We start from the raw sequence: 12,366 nt of genomic DNA, 5'->3' as shown, positions 1-12,366 counted from the left end.
GCCCTCAATCACAGGCCTCTGGCTGTGGTCAGGAAGGGAAAGCCCACCCCCACCCCTGGGGAACAGTTGAGCTGGAGGGCACACTAGGACTCCCTGCTTAGCTGAAGTGTGGCCAATTTGGAGCATTAGCTAGTGTCCCTTCATGCCACCCCATTTAGGGGTGGCCCTAAATGGCCACTACAATCTTAACACTAACCCTCCAACCTGTACATTGGAAATTTGCACCAGGAAATCATAGCAGCAGTATTTCCTACAAGAGACCATTCCAAAATCCAAGAGTCTGAAGATGGGCATTAATTCAGTACACCTGGTAGAAGATACAGAATTAAACTGGGGTAGAAGATAGGTAAAAGGGAGCTGATGTCAAGGTGTCCAAGGAGGAAAAGATCGTTTGGAAGCTTATTGTGGCAGCAATTGTACAATACTGCTTGATATGATTGAACTATGGAATGACACATAGAAGAATTAGCCTGAAACGGGAACAGCCTCCGTCCAGGCTTCCTACCAGACCAGTAGGCACAGCCAGGGGCTGGTATTGGCTGGGGTGACTTTCCCCACAGGCATTTTCCTCCCACACTCATCAATCTGATTGATTTCTCACATCAGTAATGATGGCAGCCCAATTGCTAAAAAAAACATGACTGGAAATACTAGATACAAAAAGAAGGAAGTGAGAGGCACTAAAATGGGTAAATCACGACCATCAAGTAAAATACATGCAGTGGTAGGAGATGCACTCAAAGTGACGCCAAGTTAGGGCTGTCCCCCAGCCTTATGGTGCCATGTGGATTGTCTCACTGGGCCCTCTTGGGAAGAGAGGATGGCAGAATTCAATTCAGGCACTACAGTACTCCACAAGCTTAAAATCGGGGTGCTTTGGGGGATCATCCTGCCACTGGGATTAGTTATGTTCAAGCTTGAGGGAAATGTTGGATTTAACCACAGCAATACCGGCAACCCTAACGCTGGTCCTTTTCCCTCGGGGGTGAAAAAGCAAAACACCGAAGGCAGGTTTCCCAGGTGTACAGGAGAGACAGTGGCTGTCCAAGGAGCTAGGTCCTGTGGTAGCAGCAGCAGGAGATCGTTGGAGCTGGAGTTGCCTGGCCTAAGCAGAGGGCCTTCCTAGTCCTTGAGTTCTTGTGGCCTTCTGTAGCCTTTGAGTTTACTATCGGTAGGCACGGGGTCATGTTTATGACTGATGCTCACTGAGGCATCCCAGGACTTCTGACAGTTGCTTGGTTCATTGTTGCATTGAATGGGGTAGCATGTCACTGTGCCTGCTTCAAGACGCTGCTCATCCATTTAATAAGTGTGGTAACGGTCAAATTGTCAGGGAGGCAAAAGTGTTAGGCTGTGCCCATGCCGTTGGCCCAGGTCTGTACCTCATGTCTGCTGAACTGGTTTCCCCAGTCGTGTCAACAGACATCTGTTGTGGTGTCATAGACAGGGCATAGGTGGTAGAGCACTAAGTCCCTTGCTTGCACTGGATAGGCTTACAGGAGTCTAGTGACAGTCTAGTGTGTATAAGAGCAGCTGTCACACATAGGGAGGGGACCTATGTAATATACTTGCTGCTCTTTGGCAGATGTGTCTGCAGAGGGCATTTTGTCCAGCTGTTGAGGGACACGCCTGCAGTGCTGAAGAGCTCTCTGATTTGCTTTAGAGTCCTATTGCTGTGGCAGTAGCTCAGGTCTGTTGTCCTTTATGGCCTGCCTTTTGAGGAGCCACTCCACCTGTTGAGCAGGAGCTTGCTATCCAGTGCATTGCCCAGTGCAGGGAACAGGCTGTGTGCCAGTCCGTGAAACAGGGAAATGTCCATTTTCTCTTCCCAGACAAAGATATCTTTCCGTAACTCAACTCCCCACAGAGCCCACTGGCCCACAGGTCCGTCCTGCTTTCTTCATTGTGGTAACCTTGATATGCTGTTGTCGTTGTTTGGTGCCAGCAAGTCCTTCCCACTCATAGCTGCCCTGTGCACAACAAAACAAAACCCTGCCGGATCCCGCGCCCTCCTCACAATTGTTCCTATGCTTGAGCCCACTGCTGCAGCCACTGCGCCAATCCATCTCCTCTTTCACTGTCTCTCCACTTTACCAAGCATGATGTCCTTCTCCAGGGACTGTTCTCTCTTGATAACATGTCCAAAGTCCGTGAGATGAAGTCTCACCATCCTTGCCTCTAAGCTGTACCATCCTTGCCTCTAATGCATCTTGCATTCTGGCTGTGCGACTTCCAAGACAAACCTGTTTGTGGTTTGGGCAGCCCGTGGTATTTTCAAGTCTTCACCCACCCCATAGTTCAAATGCATCAGTTTTTCTTTGGTCTTCCTTATTCAATTTTCAACTTTCCCATGCCTCTGAGCCTATTGAATCTACCATGGCTTGGGTCATGGGTACCTTAGTCCTCAAAGTAACATCATTGCTTTACAAACCTTTAAAGAGGTTGGTGCAACAGATTTACCTAATGCAAAGCATAGTTTGATTTCTTGATTGTTACTTTCATGAGCATTGATTGTGGGTCTAAGAGAGATGAAATCTTTGACTTCAGTCTTTATTTATCATGATCTTATTTACTGGTCCAGTTGTGCGGATTTTTGTTTTCATCACATTGAGTTATAATCCGTACTGAAAGCTGCAATCTTTGATTTCCATCAGCAAGTGCTTCAGGTCCTCACTTTCAGCAAGCAAGGAACAAGGCTGTGTCTCCTGCATAACGCAGGTGGTCAATAACCCTTCATCCGATCCTGATACTGTATTCTTCTTCATATAATCTACCTTCTCTGATTAAGTGCTCAACCATAATATGAATCCTTTGTATATTACCCAGCTTTTCAGGCACAGGATTATAGAGCTGGCTTCATGCATCAGGACCATCCAGGTAGCACATTGCTCAGCCCTTTGGCTGCTTGACCCCTCCTTGTAGATCCACCTACCATCTGTGGCTGGCTGGATAGCCACTCCCATCTACCTAAGAGGAATGCCTCACACTAAGCCTCTTCAGGACCTCTTAAGGGCCTGCGTGGTCAGCTCTGCTCTTTGTGAATCACCTGCTTCCTTGGTGACATGTTACTGGCCCAAGGACCTGGTGTAACTCAGCACTCCGAGTATTAGCAGCCAGGATGCTTCTCTGCTGCAAGTTCACATGGGGTTTTGTCAGTGTGCTGGTCTGGGCCACCCTCACTGGGTTGGTAGTGAAGTCCTTCACAATCGTGGATGGGATGATAGGTGTGTAGCATCACTGGGGCTCCTTAGATGTAAAGTACTGTGGCCCAGAGTTGTTTTTCCATAGGGTTACACCTGGTCTCTGCACTTTTCCACAGGTGAGACAAAAACCTATCGGGAAACCAGCCCCTAACACATCATTACGGGTCCGGTAGGCACAAATGTACGATAATAAGTAAAGATCATAGTAAAGTTATAGAGAGCATGAGAGATAGAAGGGAAATATTGAAATAAATGGAGTCAGACACATTTCATGGTAGCATGCTTACCTCAGCTCCGCTCAGTAGTCCACGTGGAGGGAGAGAGAATCTTTAATGCTAGCCCAGGCTTTTTATATTCTCTGGGGAAATGCAAGCCCCCAAATTACAGGTGAACACATATGTCACAGGAAGGGGTTGTGCTATAGGTAATACAGTAATGAGAGGGTGGTCTAGGGAAATACATGCAATAGGAAGAGGAGGGATTGGGGGTATACATGTGACAAGATGGGCAGATCCTAGATTAATGATGGCGGTCTAACCTTGGTCATCCTTGGGTGTGCTTGACCTCTCTGGTGTCTCCTACAAGGAAACAGACAACTACTATCCTTATCAGAAGGGTGATTAAACAGTGGTGTCTGTTTTCTCTAGATGGCTGATAGCTCTTAGGGAGAATGACCCTGATCTACTCCAGATGACCTCCAAGTGTACAGTCATTCTCAAGCAGCTAAGTTTGGCATATATTTGGGGGAGACAGCTTGGGAGAAATCCTTCTGTTTCCCACAAAAACCTAGAGGAAATACACCATCTTGGTTGCTGTTGCCATGGGCTTTAGAGTAGCTGGCAACATCCAATTCACACTCATGCCTTGTGACTATAGTCCCTATACTTAATGCCTGGTCTGCTTCAAGGGACCAACCCCATATCACTCTTATCTTTACTAAGTGGCAGAGGGTGTGTGTGCAAGTTTAGGGTGAAATGAGGGCTGATGGCCTCCAATAACCTAACATACTCAGGAAGGTCTATAGCTCTACTACTCTAGTAGGAAAAGGGATGCGTGGACCTTATCAATCACAGCTTTGGGGACCACCTTCATCTTACTCAACCACACGTCCTCCAAGAACCTGGCAAATCATTCGGGCCCCTGAAACTAGGCATCACTGATGACTCCTCCTCACCAGGTTAGATGTGTGACAAGCTGTAGGACAGCATGTTGGAGAAGGGCAAGACAATCTCAGGTTATCTTGACAGCATCAATTGGGAAGGACCAACCTCCACAACTGATAGGGTCCTAATGGAAATGAAAAAAATAGAGACAACAGACAAGGCATGCAAGGGCTCACCTCTTCCATAGAGTCTAGAACCAGAGAGAGGGAGAATGTCTTCTGTAACAAGCTTATGTAATCTCAGCATGAGAGACACATCATTCACATACGTAACACGAAGGGCATGTACTAGAGGCATACACATAACAGGAAGGAGAGGTACTGGGGGCATACATGTGACAGGGAGACACTTTTGTAACAGGGTGGGCAGGTCCTAGAGTTAAGATGGTGGCCTAACTTTGGTCGTCACTGAGCTGATTTGACCTTAGATGTCCCTGAGCTCTTCTCCAGGGGAACAATCTATGATCTTTATCTGAAGAGAGTGGGAGTACATAGGGTGGGGCAGATAACAAGGTCTGACTGCTCTCCATGGCTGACAACCTTTAGGCAGATAACCTTCAAGCCTATAGGAAACAGCCATGTGCTTTCAGGAAGCCTCTAAAGAATGGCATTATTACAGGGGGACATTGTGGGGAATACCATTTATTTAGGAGAAAGTGACTGGGATTCATCTCCAACTCACGAGCATGAAGGCCTTCCTCCATGAGAGTCTGCCTCCCAGACTCTTAATTATGAGCGTGGAGAATTTGTCTGCATACACTCTCTTCCTGGTTCTCAATCTCCCACAATCCATATAGTGGAACATACACACCCCTGCAAGAGTGATCCACCCCTCCAAGTCCTGGGAAACCAGTGTGTGGGGCCTAGGAAGCATCCCTGCAAAGAGAATGTCCAGTGTTTGCCAGGACCCTCAGAAGAACTGCTTCTGTCAGGGCTATTGGGAGAGTGAAGCATTAGCTAAAACCAATATAACCAGGTCCCCTGGTTTCCCCCAATGCTGTTGAACAGGAAAGGATTGCCCGTGGAGAGGAGGTATCACCTTGTTAAACTCTGAATCGTCCATGGTCACGTGCCATGACCTATCTCATAATGGAATGTGCTATTGAATGGACCATGGAAGGGTCTGATGGTACTGACTGGAGCAAGTTCAGCTAGAGTGGCTGTCATTTCCTCATACCCCCCAGGTAAGTGGCATTGCTTAATATCCACCATTTCGTGGGGGTGGGGACAGGTAGGTGGGGATAACATCTCCACCCATAGGCAGAACTGCCCCATGGTGGTCATTACTATCATGTCCCCAAGGAGATCCATTTCCAGGATATACTCAAGAGCAAGGAGCTGTACGTTATATTATTGTTGGGGAGTGGGGGCTGGGAAGAGCAGGCAGTGAATTTGCAAGGTCAGGACCACTTGGTGCACCTTGACTGTGCTGTCTCCATACCCATCAATACCACTAAGCTGCTCCTGAAACTTGTGAATATTGTCATGAATCAAAGTACATTGTCTCAGTGTCCACTCGGGTTACAGTAATCAGCTTATGCTTTGGAGATTCATGAATGGTTAGATCTACATGGAGCCTCCGGTGGTTCCCTAGTAGTCCCCTCACTTGAGGGCCAGGAAAACCTGGCCCTGGCCCGAATCAAGGGGGTTGGTAGCTCCCATGTTGGAGGCACTCTGGGAACAGGAAAATCAAGAGTGCTTTCTCTTTGGTGAACTGCTGCCCCAGGCATAGCTCAGATCACAGCTTCATTCTCTGTTCTTCCCCCAGTTGTTAGCAAGTCTATTTGTAGCTATTTCCTGGTCACCTTTACCAGGCTCTTCTTGGTCTCAGCCAAGGGTCTTACGCCCTTTACAAGTGGTCCCCATTTATGCCTATCACTTGGACCTTGTGTCACTGGATCTTCTCTGTTGCCTCTCGGTCACCCTTGGCTTGAATGACCATTGGGCTCACTATATAGACACTTGGGCCTCATACCACTGATTGGAAATGGACCGCAGAATGACATCCTTCTTGTCCACCATGAATAGCTCATTATCAGTAAGTTTCTGAGTTCACTCTGTGTTTCAGTTCTGTTCCCTGAGAACTTCTTGCAGCGTGTCCATAACCGTTCAGGGTAAAGAGAAGGCAGAATGGTCTCATTAGGACAGGCTGCACAGTAGAAGGAGAGTTCACGGAGGCATCTAGGAGCTATTGCAATGCCAGATGTTTGGTGATGGGGGCCATTTGATGCCCTGAGTACAATACCCTCTGTCCCAGAGTCCTACAGGTGGAGTAACCAAGCAACACTAGCCTCTCTCCTCTTCTCTCCATATTGAGTGGCTGACTCTCTGAGCTCCACCACAGTGTAGTGCCACATGATGACATACGGTCACAGCTTGGGGCCTTGCAAGACCTGGGATCTATACCCTCGTGGTCAAGGTTGGTCTGTCTTCACCTTAGTTACTGTAACAGGCTGGGCTTCTAAGGAAGGAATGTCTGTTTCTTGATTCCACTGGTCCCCTCCTTCTATAGAGGATTCATCACGGGCTGCAAGGGGTCCCCAAATTTGTGATCCCAGTCCACTATCCTGACCATTGCCCGCACTCCGAAGAGGGCTCAGCTATTATCGGACTCATGGACTTGATTTAGCCTGGACTGGCATATCTTCTTAATATAAACTTACTTCTTGATACAAGGTTCTTTCTTAGACTTATATGTATCACTGGTTTTGTTTCTCTGGACAACCCAGCTTAACACACATAACGCGCACAAGACTGTCCTTGTGATCAAACAGGAGGAGGAAATGTCCACAAGGGGTCTGGCTGAGGTCTGTTCTCACTACCTGTGGGTGAGGTGTCTGGGTGAACCAGAGGGCACACTAGGGAATGCCTGCTTAGCTGAAGTGTGGCCATTTTGGAGCATTAGCTAGTGTCCTACAGGGTGAACATTTAGTGAAAATTTGTTTTCCACTCAACAATTTTAGCATCTTTTGTTTCATGACACTGGTTGCAATCCCCTCACAACGGCACTCTTCCCATTGGGTTCCTTGTTTCCATTTGTCCATATTTCCCCCCTTCTGAGCTGTTGTTTGGGTTTTTTTGTTTTGTTTTTGGTAAATGTTGTTCTTTAGATATTATGGGATTACTTGTACTGAACAGTGCATACCTTTCGGGTGATACTATTCACCCCCTAAGGCTAAGTGGCGTAGTGGTTATAAATTGGGCTTCGATCTGAAAGGATCTGCAGCTCAGTGACGAGCCTGCTCCTCAGGAAAAAGATGAGGCTTTCTGTAAAGCTACACACACAGAAAGTCACAGGGGGCGGGGCGGAGCGGAGGGGGCCTTAAAAAATAAAGAAACTCACAGGGGCAGTTCAACCTTGTCCTGCAGTCTCTACGAGTCAGCATTGACTCAATGGCAGTGAGTTTGGTTCTTGGTTTTTAGGGCTAAAAGTTGATTTGGTGAGGGGATGAAGGAAAGAGGAACATTGGTTCAGTTCCATGCATGAGCCAACTCTCACCCTTTTATTCTTTATTGCCTCATATAATAGAGCACTGGACTAAGCATACATAGGACTGGTGGTTTAGACCCTGCTTGTCAACCCTGATGCGCTATAATAGTGTATTCCAGTTCCATGCTACTTCCATTGACTCGCTTCATCGTCTTTAACCCATTTGCAGCATCTCAGTTGGCCCCCTTCCTCCTCCTCACTACTTTCTAGATCTCTAAACTCCTAGTTTTCATCTTACCTGAGGGTCATTCATTGTCTCTTTCCCTTCATTTTCTCGTCTTAACACCTTCTCTCCTTGCTCCCTCTTCTTTACCTCACTCTGGCTCTGATGACGCCCAGCCATCCTTCTCCAGCTCGCACGGCTCCTCTGAAGCTGACGCGACCAGCTGCCCAGCAGCCATCTCTGCTTGGATGTCTAATCCGCACTTCCAGTGTCACGTTAAAGCAAATTTCACATTCCTCAGTGCTAGTCCCCAGCTCGCGCTGGTTTCAATCTTCTGTGGCTAGCACTGGGACTTCTTCCACCTTTCCCCAAATCCTATTGGGTCCATTTTCAAGATGTCCCACTTTTCATTATCTTCTGTGCTTCCAACCTTGGCCAAGCCACCTTCATACCTCACCCAAATGACTGTAAAGGTGTCCTTGTGGATCTCATTTCTGCTCTTCATTCCCATCATCTCTTTTCAACAAAGCAGCTTAAATGAACATTTCCAAACCCAAGCTAGATCGTGTCACTAATTGTTCAAAATTTCCCGATGCGTATGTTTTGATAATGACCTTCAAGACCATTCAAGCTGGCCTTCAGTCATCTTTCCAACCTCACACCCTCTTTCTCTCAGCCTCATCATTTCCACACTTGATCTTTCTTGGTATTTCTCAAACACACTGCTAGCATCTTCTCACCTCATCTCTGCACTTGTAGTTGCCTTTTCCTGGGATGATCTCTCAATAGCACTTAGTCTCACTTCCTCAAGAGGCCCTCCAGTCAGCTTATTTCCAATGGCAATACTTGGGACACACAATCCCTACACCCGCTTTCCTGTTCTACCTTCTCAAGAGATCACCACCTATTTACTTGTGTGCCCTAAAACTTGGATGTAAGCTCTATGAGGGCAGAATGTTGGCTTACCGCTATATTTCTAGCAGGAAACCAAAGCTAGCATTTAGTGAGCACTATTTTGTAATAAATGAAAGACAAGGGAGAGACTGAAAGCACTCTCCAGCAAGTGCACTTCTAGTATTCAATTATAACTTGTTTTTAGCCCAGAGGGCTTGTGATTATCTGTGGATTCTATTTGTTATGTGACTAAAAAGGGCTGTAATCACAGTATGGAAACTGTGGCATAAGCAAAAGCATGTAGGCCAATTACACCAAGCAGGCCTCCAGAGTCAGAGACTAGTAACATGAGGGGCCTGCAAAAAAGGGTGTAAACATTATCTTTCAATTCCATTTTCCCACAAACTTTCTGAAGCCTCCTCCAATCTGCTTCTCAAAGGAAATAGACAGCCACAGAAAAGATTTCAAATTTTCTCAGATAAACAGTAGGGATCAGGCCAAACTTCTTTAGCTTTCAGAGGTATCCTGGATGATGAAGCTAAAAGCACAGGTCAAAAGATAAATTCCAGCTCTCTTGTTAGTTTATTAAAACCTGTCATTTATGATTGCTCTACCAGTTATATTGCATGTCTATTCCCATGGCACACCAGACTTGCCACAAAGGTAACTCACAGTTTTTCTAACTATGAAAGGGTTTCTCTCCAGGACTTCCTTTAACTTCATCTCTATTCATGGAAACAGTAGTTAAGAGATCAAACGGATGCACCGCATTGGGCAAAAGCAAGGATGTTACTTGGAGAACTACGGTGTGCCTCACTCAAACCCTATTACTTTTATACTAAGTCATATGCGAAAGTTGGACACTGAATTAGGAAGACTGAAGACAAATCAATGCACTTGAATTCCAGTGCTGGCAAAGAATAGGCAGTCCTATGGACTGCCAGAAAAGCAAACACATCTGTCTTAAGGGAAGTACAGCCAGAAGGCTCTGTAGAAGCCAGGGCGGCAAGACTTCGTTTCCCGGACTTTAGACAGGTTACCAACCCATTCTTTAGAGGACAGCGCCCTTGGTAAAGCATAGGGCAACAAGAGGGAGGTCCTTAACACGATGAACTGAAATCGTGGCTGAGCCACTGGGCCCGAATATGAGACTAATTTGAAGACGGCGCAGGACTGGGCAGTGCTTCGTTCTGTTGTACATAATGTCGCTATGAGTTGGAATGAACTTGATGGCACCTACAATGTCTCTATTTAAACCAGACCGGAATTCCTAAAATGTGAAATTCAAGAGCTATGGCCAGCAAATATGAACTTTTGGAAAATAGAATCCCAATGGATTTTCTGTTATAACTTAAAAAAATTGTATTAGTTGAAGCTTTTAAACTACAGCTGTTGCCTGGTATTTTATATTTTGGAGTTTTATCTTAAGAATTATTTTCCTTTAAGTATACAATTTACAAGATTCACCCCCTTTGTGATTATGACTTAGGAAAGGGTATTTTGTCATTGACACCTCTAAGAAAGCTTTTTCTTCAAAAACTATTTTTTCAAATGAAGCTCTATTACAGCATTTTAAAAATGCATGTAATTGTCATGTTGGCAGTGCTCACTAGCTAAGCAGTTCATACTGTTGCCACTTGAGCTGGAACTTCTTGCGTGTTCTACAGTTACTCTTCCAAGCACCCCGTTCTCACTACATACACTGGGAGGAAGAAGAGGCTTTTTGCATTTGTAAAAGTACTGTTTCGGGAAGCCACAGGAGTTCTAGCTCGCCCCGTAAGGCTGCAGAGTCATGCTGACAGTTAAAGACTCGTTTGAAGATTCAGTAGATATAAACAGCCAGGTGGGTGTTTTCTCAGGAACATTTATTGATGGGATGGATAGATACAGACTGAGAAACATACGTGACAGCAACAGATCAAACTGATAGCCAGACTATAAAATGTATACAACATCCTTTTTAAAATGTTTAAAAAACGTTTGTATGTTTTACAAAGAGCCCTTACTATAATGGTCATTTATACCCGATCATTCACATAACAGCATTAGAAGTCCCAGGGGTAACATCCAGAACCAAGGTGCCCCAAGGAGGACAGTCAATGGTAGGGCAGTATGCTAAGAAAGAAGTCTTCGGTGCAATACAAAGAAAACAAACAGAAATCTCACCACAAAATTGTACCTGAGTGACAAAGATTGGTAAAATGTCCCATCCTTTTTTTTGGCCCCCCCCCCTTTTAGTTCTTTGGTCTGATAACAAACGGAATTTTAGGTGTGTGGAGTAGGGTTGGGGGAAAGTCAAAAGTTTTCAATCCAGAAACTTAGGTTAACATTAAATTAAGTTACTGCATTCTTTTCTTTGGGTGCTTGAACGAACCAGCCAGCATGGTCTACTTTGTAACCAGCCCTACTATGATGGAGCCACTGACCGGTCCTTCCGCAGTCACAGAGGACTGCCTTCCCAGACGAGGTTCTACTTGTCCTGCCTTCAGTTAGCATGCTGCCAGGCATCCCTCCCCATGCTCCACGTGACAATACAACCCGCTCATTCAACCACAGATACTGGCTCAAATGGGGGAATAAACACTGCGTTTTAGTAACATTCTTCTTCTTTTCCAGCCTTCCCCAAGCCCAAGCTCATATTAAAAACTTTAGAAACATTAAAATGGTAGGTTATCACTTAAAAAGGAAGTCTCATTCCAAACCACTAGGATTACAGTATCATGCTTGTTTCAAACTCACATCCACAGAGGGGAAAAAAGATAAAATACAATAGACAATTGGTACAACATGAACATCTCCCAAACTACTTTCCGCTGCGTTACCAAGCAGCAAAATACAAGAATAAGGACAGTGTCAGTCACTGGAAGCTTAGTGGGACCGCAGAGGGCTTATTTCTCACAGTCTGAGGGATTGCATAGACTGGGTAAATTCTCCTAAACCCCAGAAAACACTTAAAACACGCACAATCGTTCCATTTCACTTCAAGATGTTGTAGAATCTCCTTTCCCCCCACCCCAAACTTAATATCAAAATAACTCATCAACAAAAAGAAAAATATTTTAAAAAATATAATTCATTCCCGAAAGATAGGAAACATAGACATATTTAAAATCCAACCATGTTGGGATAGGGCCTTTCATATTGCTTTTGCTCAGAAGCAATGTGCAAGGGGTATGCATTTTCAATATGGGGAATTATGTATCAGAGGCTTAAGGAAACCAGCACTGATGTTACCATGATTTTATTTATATATCCCAACCCACTGCTATTTCCACTAGAGACTGAAAGAGTCTACTACAGCAGTGAAGTCAGTAATACAGAATTATGAAAAAGTTATCAAATCAAAACACTAAAATCATTTTGTAAAAAGGTGGAAGCTGAGCTTCTCAGATACACAAACACCTTGACATACAAGTAGGAAGACTAGACTAATAATACTTGAGTAATTCCTAAG

Source organism: Tenrec ecaudatus, chromosome 6 (genome assembly GCF_050624435.1).
Source record: "Tenrec ecaudatus isolate mTenEca1 chromosome 6, mTenEca1.hap1, whole genome shotgun sequence".
Taxonomy (NCBI): Eukaryota; Metazoa; Chordata; class Mammalia; order Afrosoricida; family Tenrecidae; genus Tenrec; species Tenrec ecaudatus.
This window is presented reverse-complemented; position numbering follows the sequence as displayed.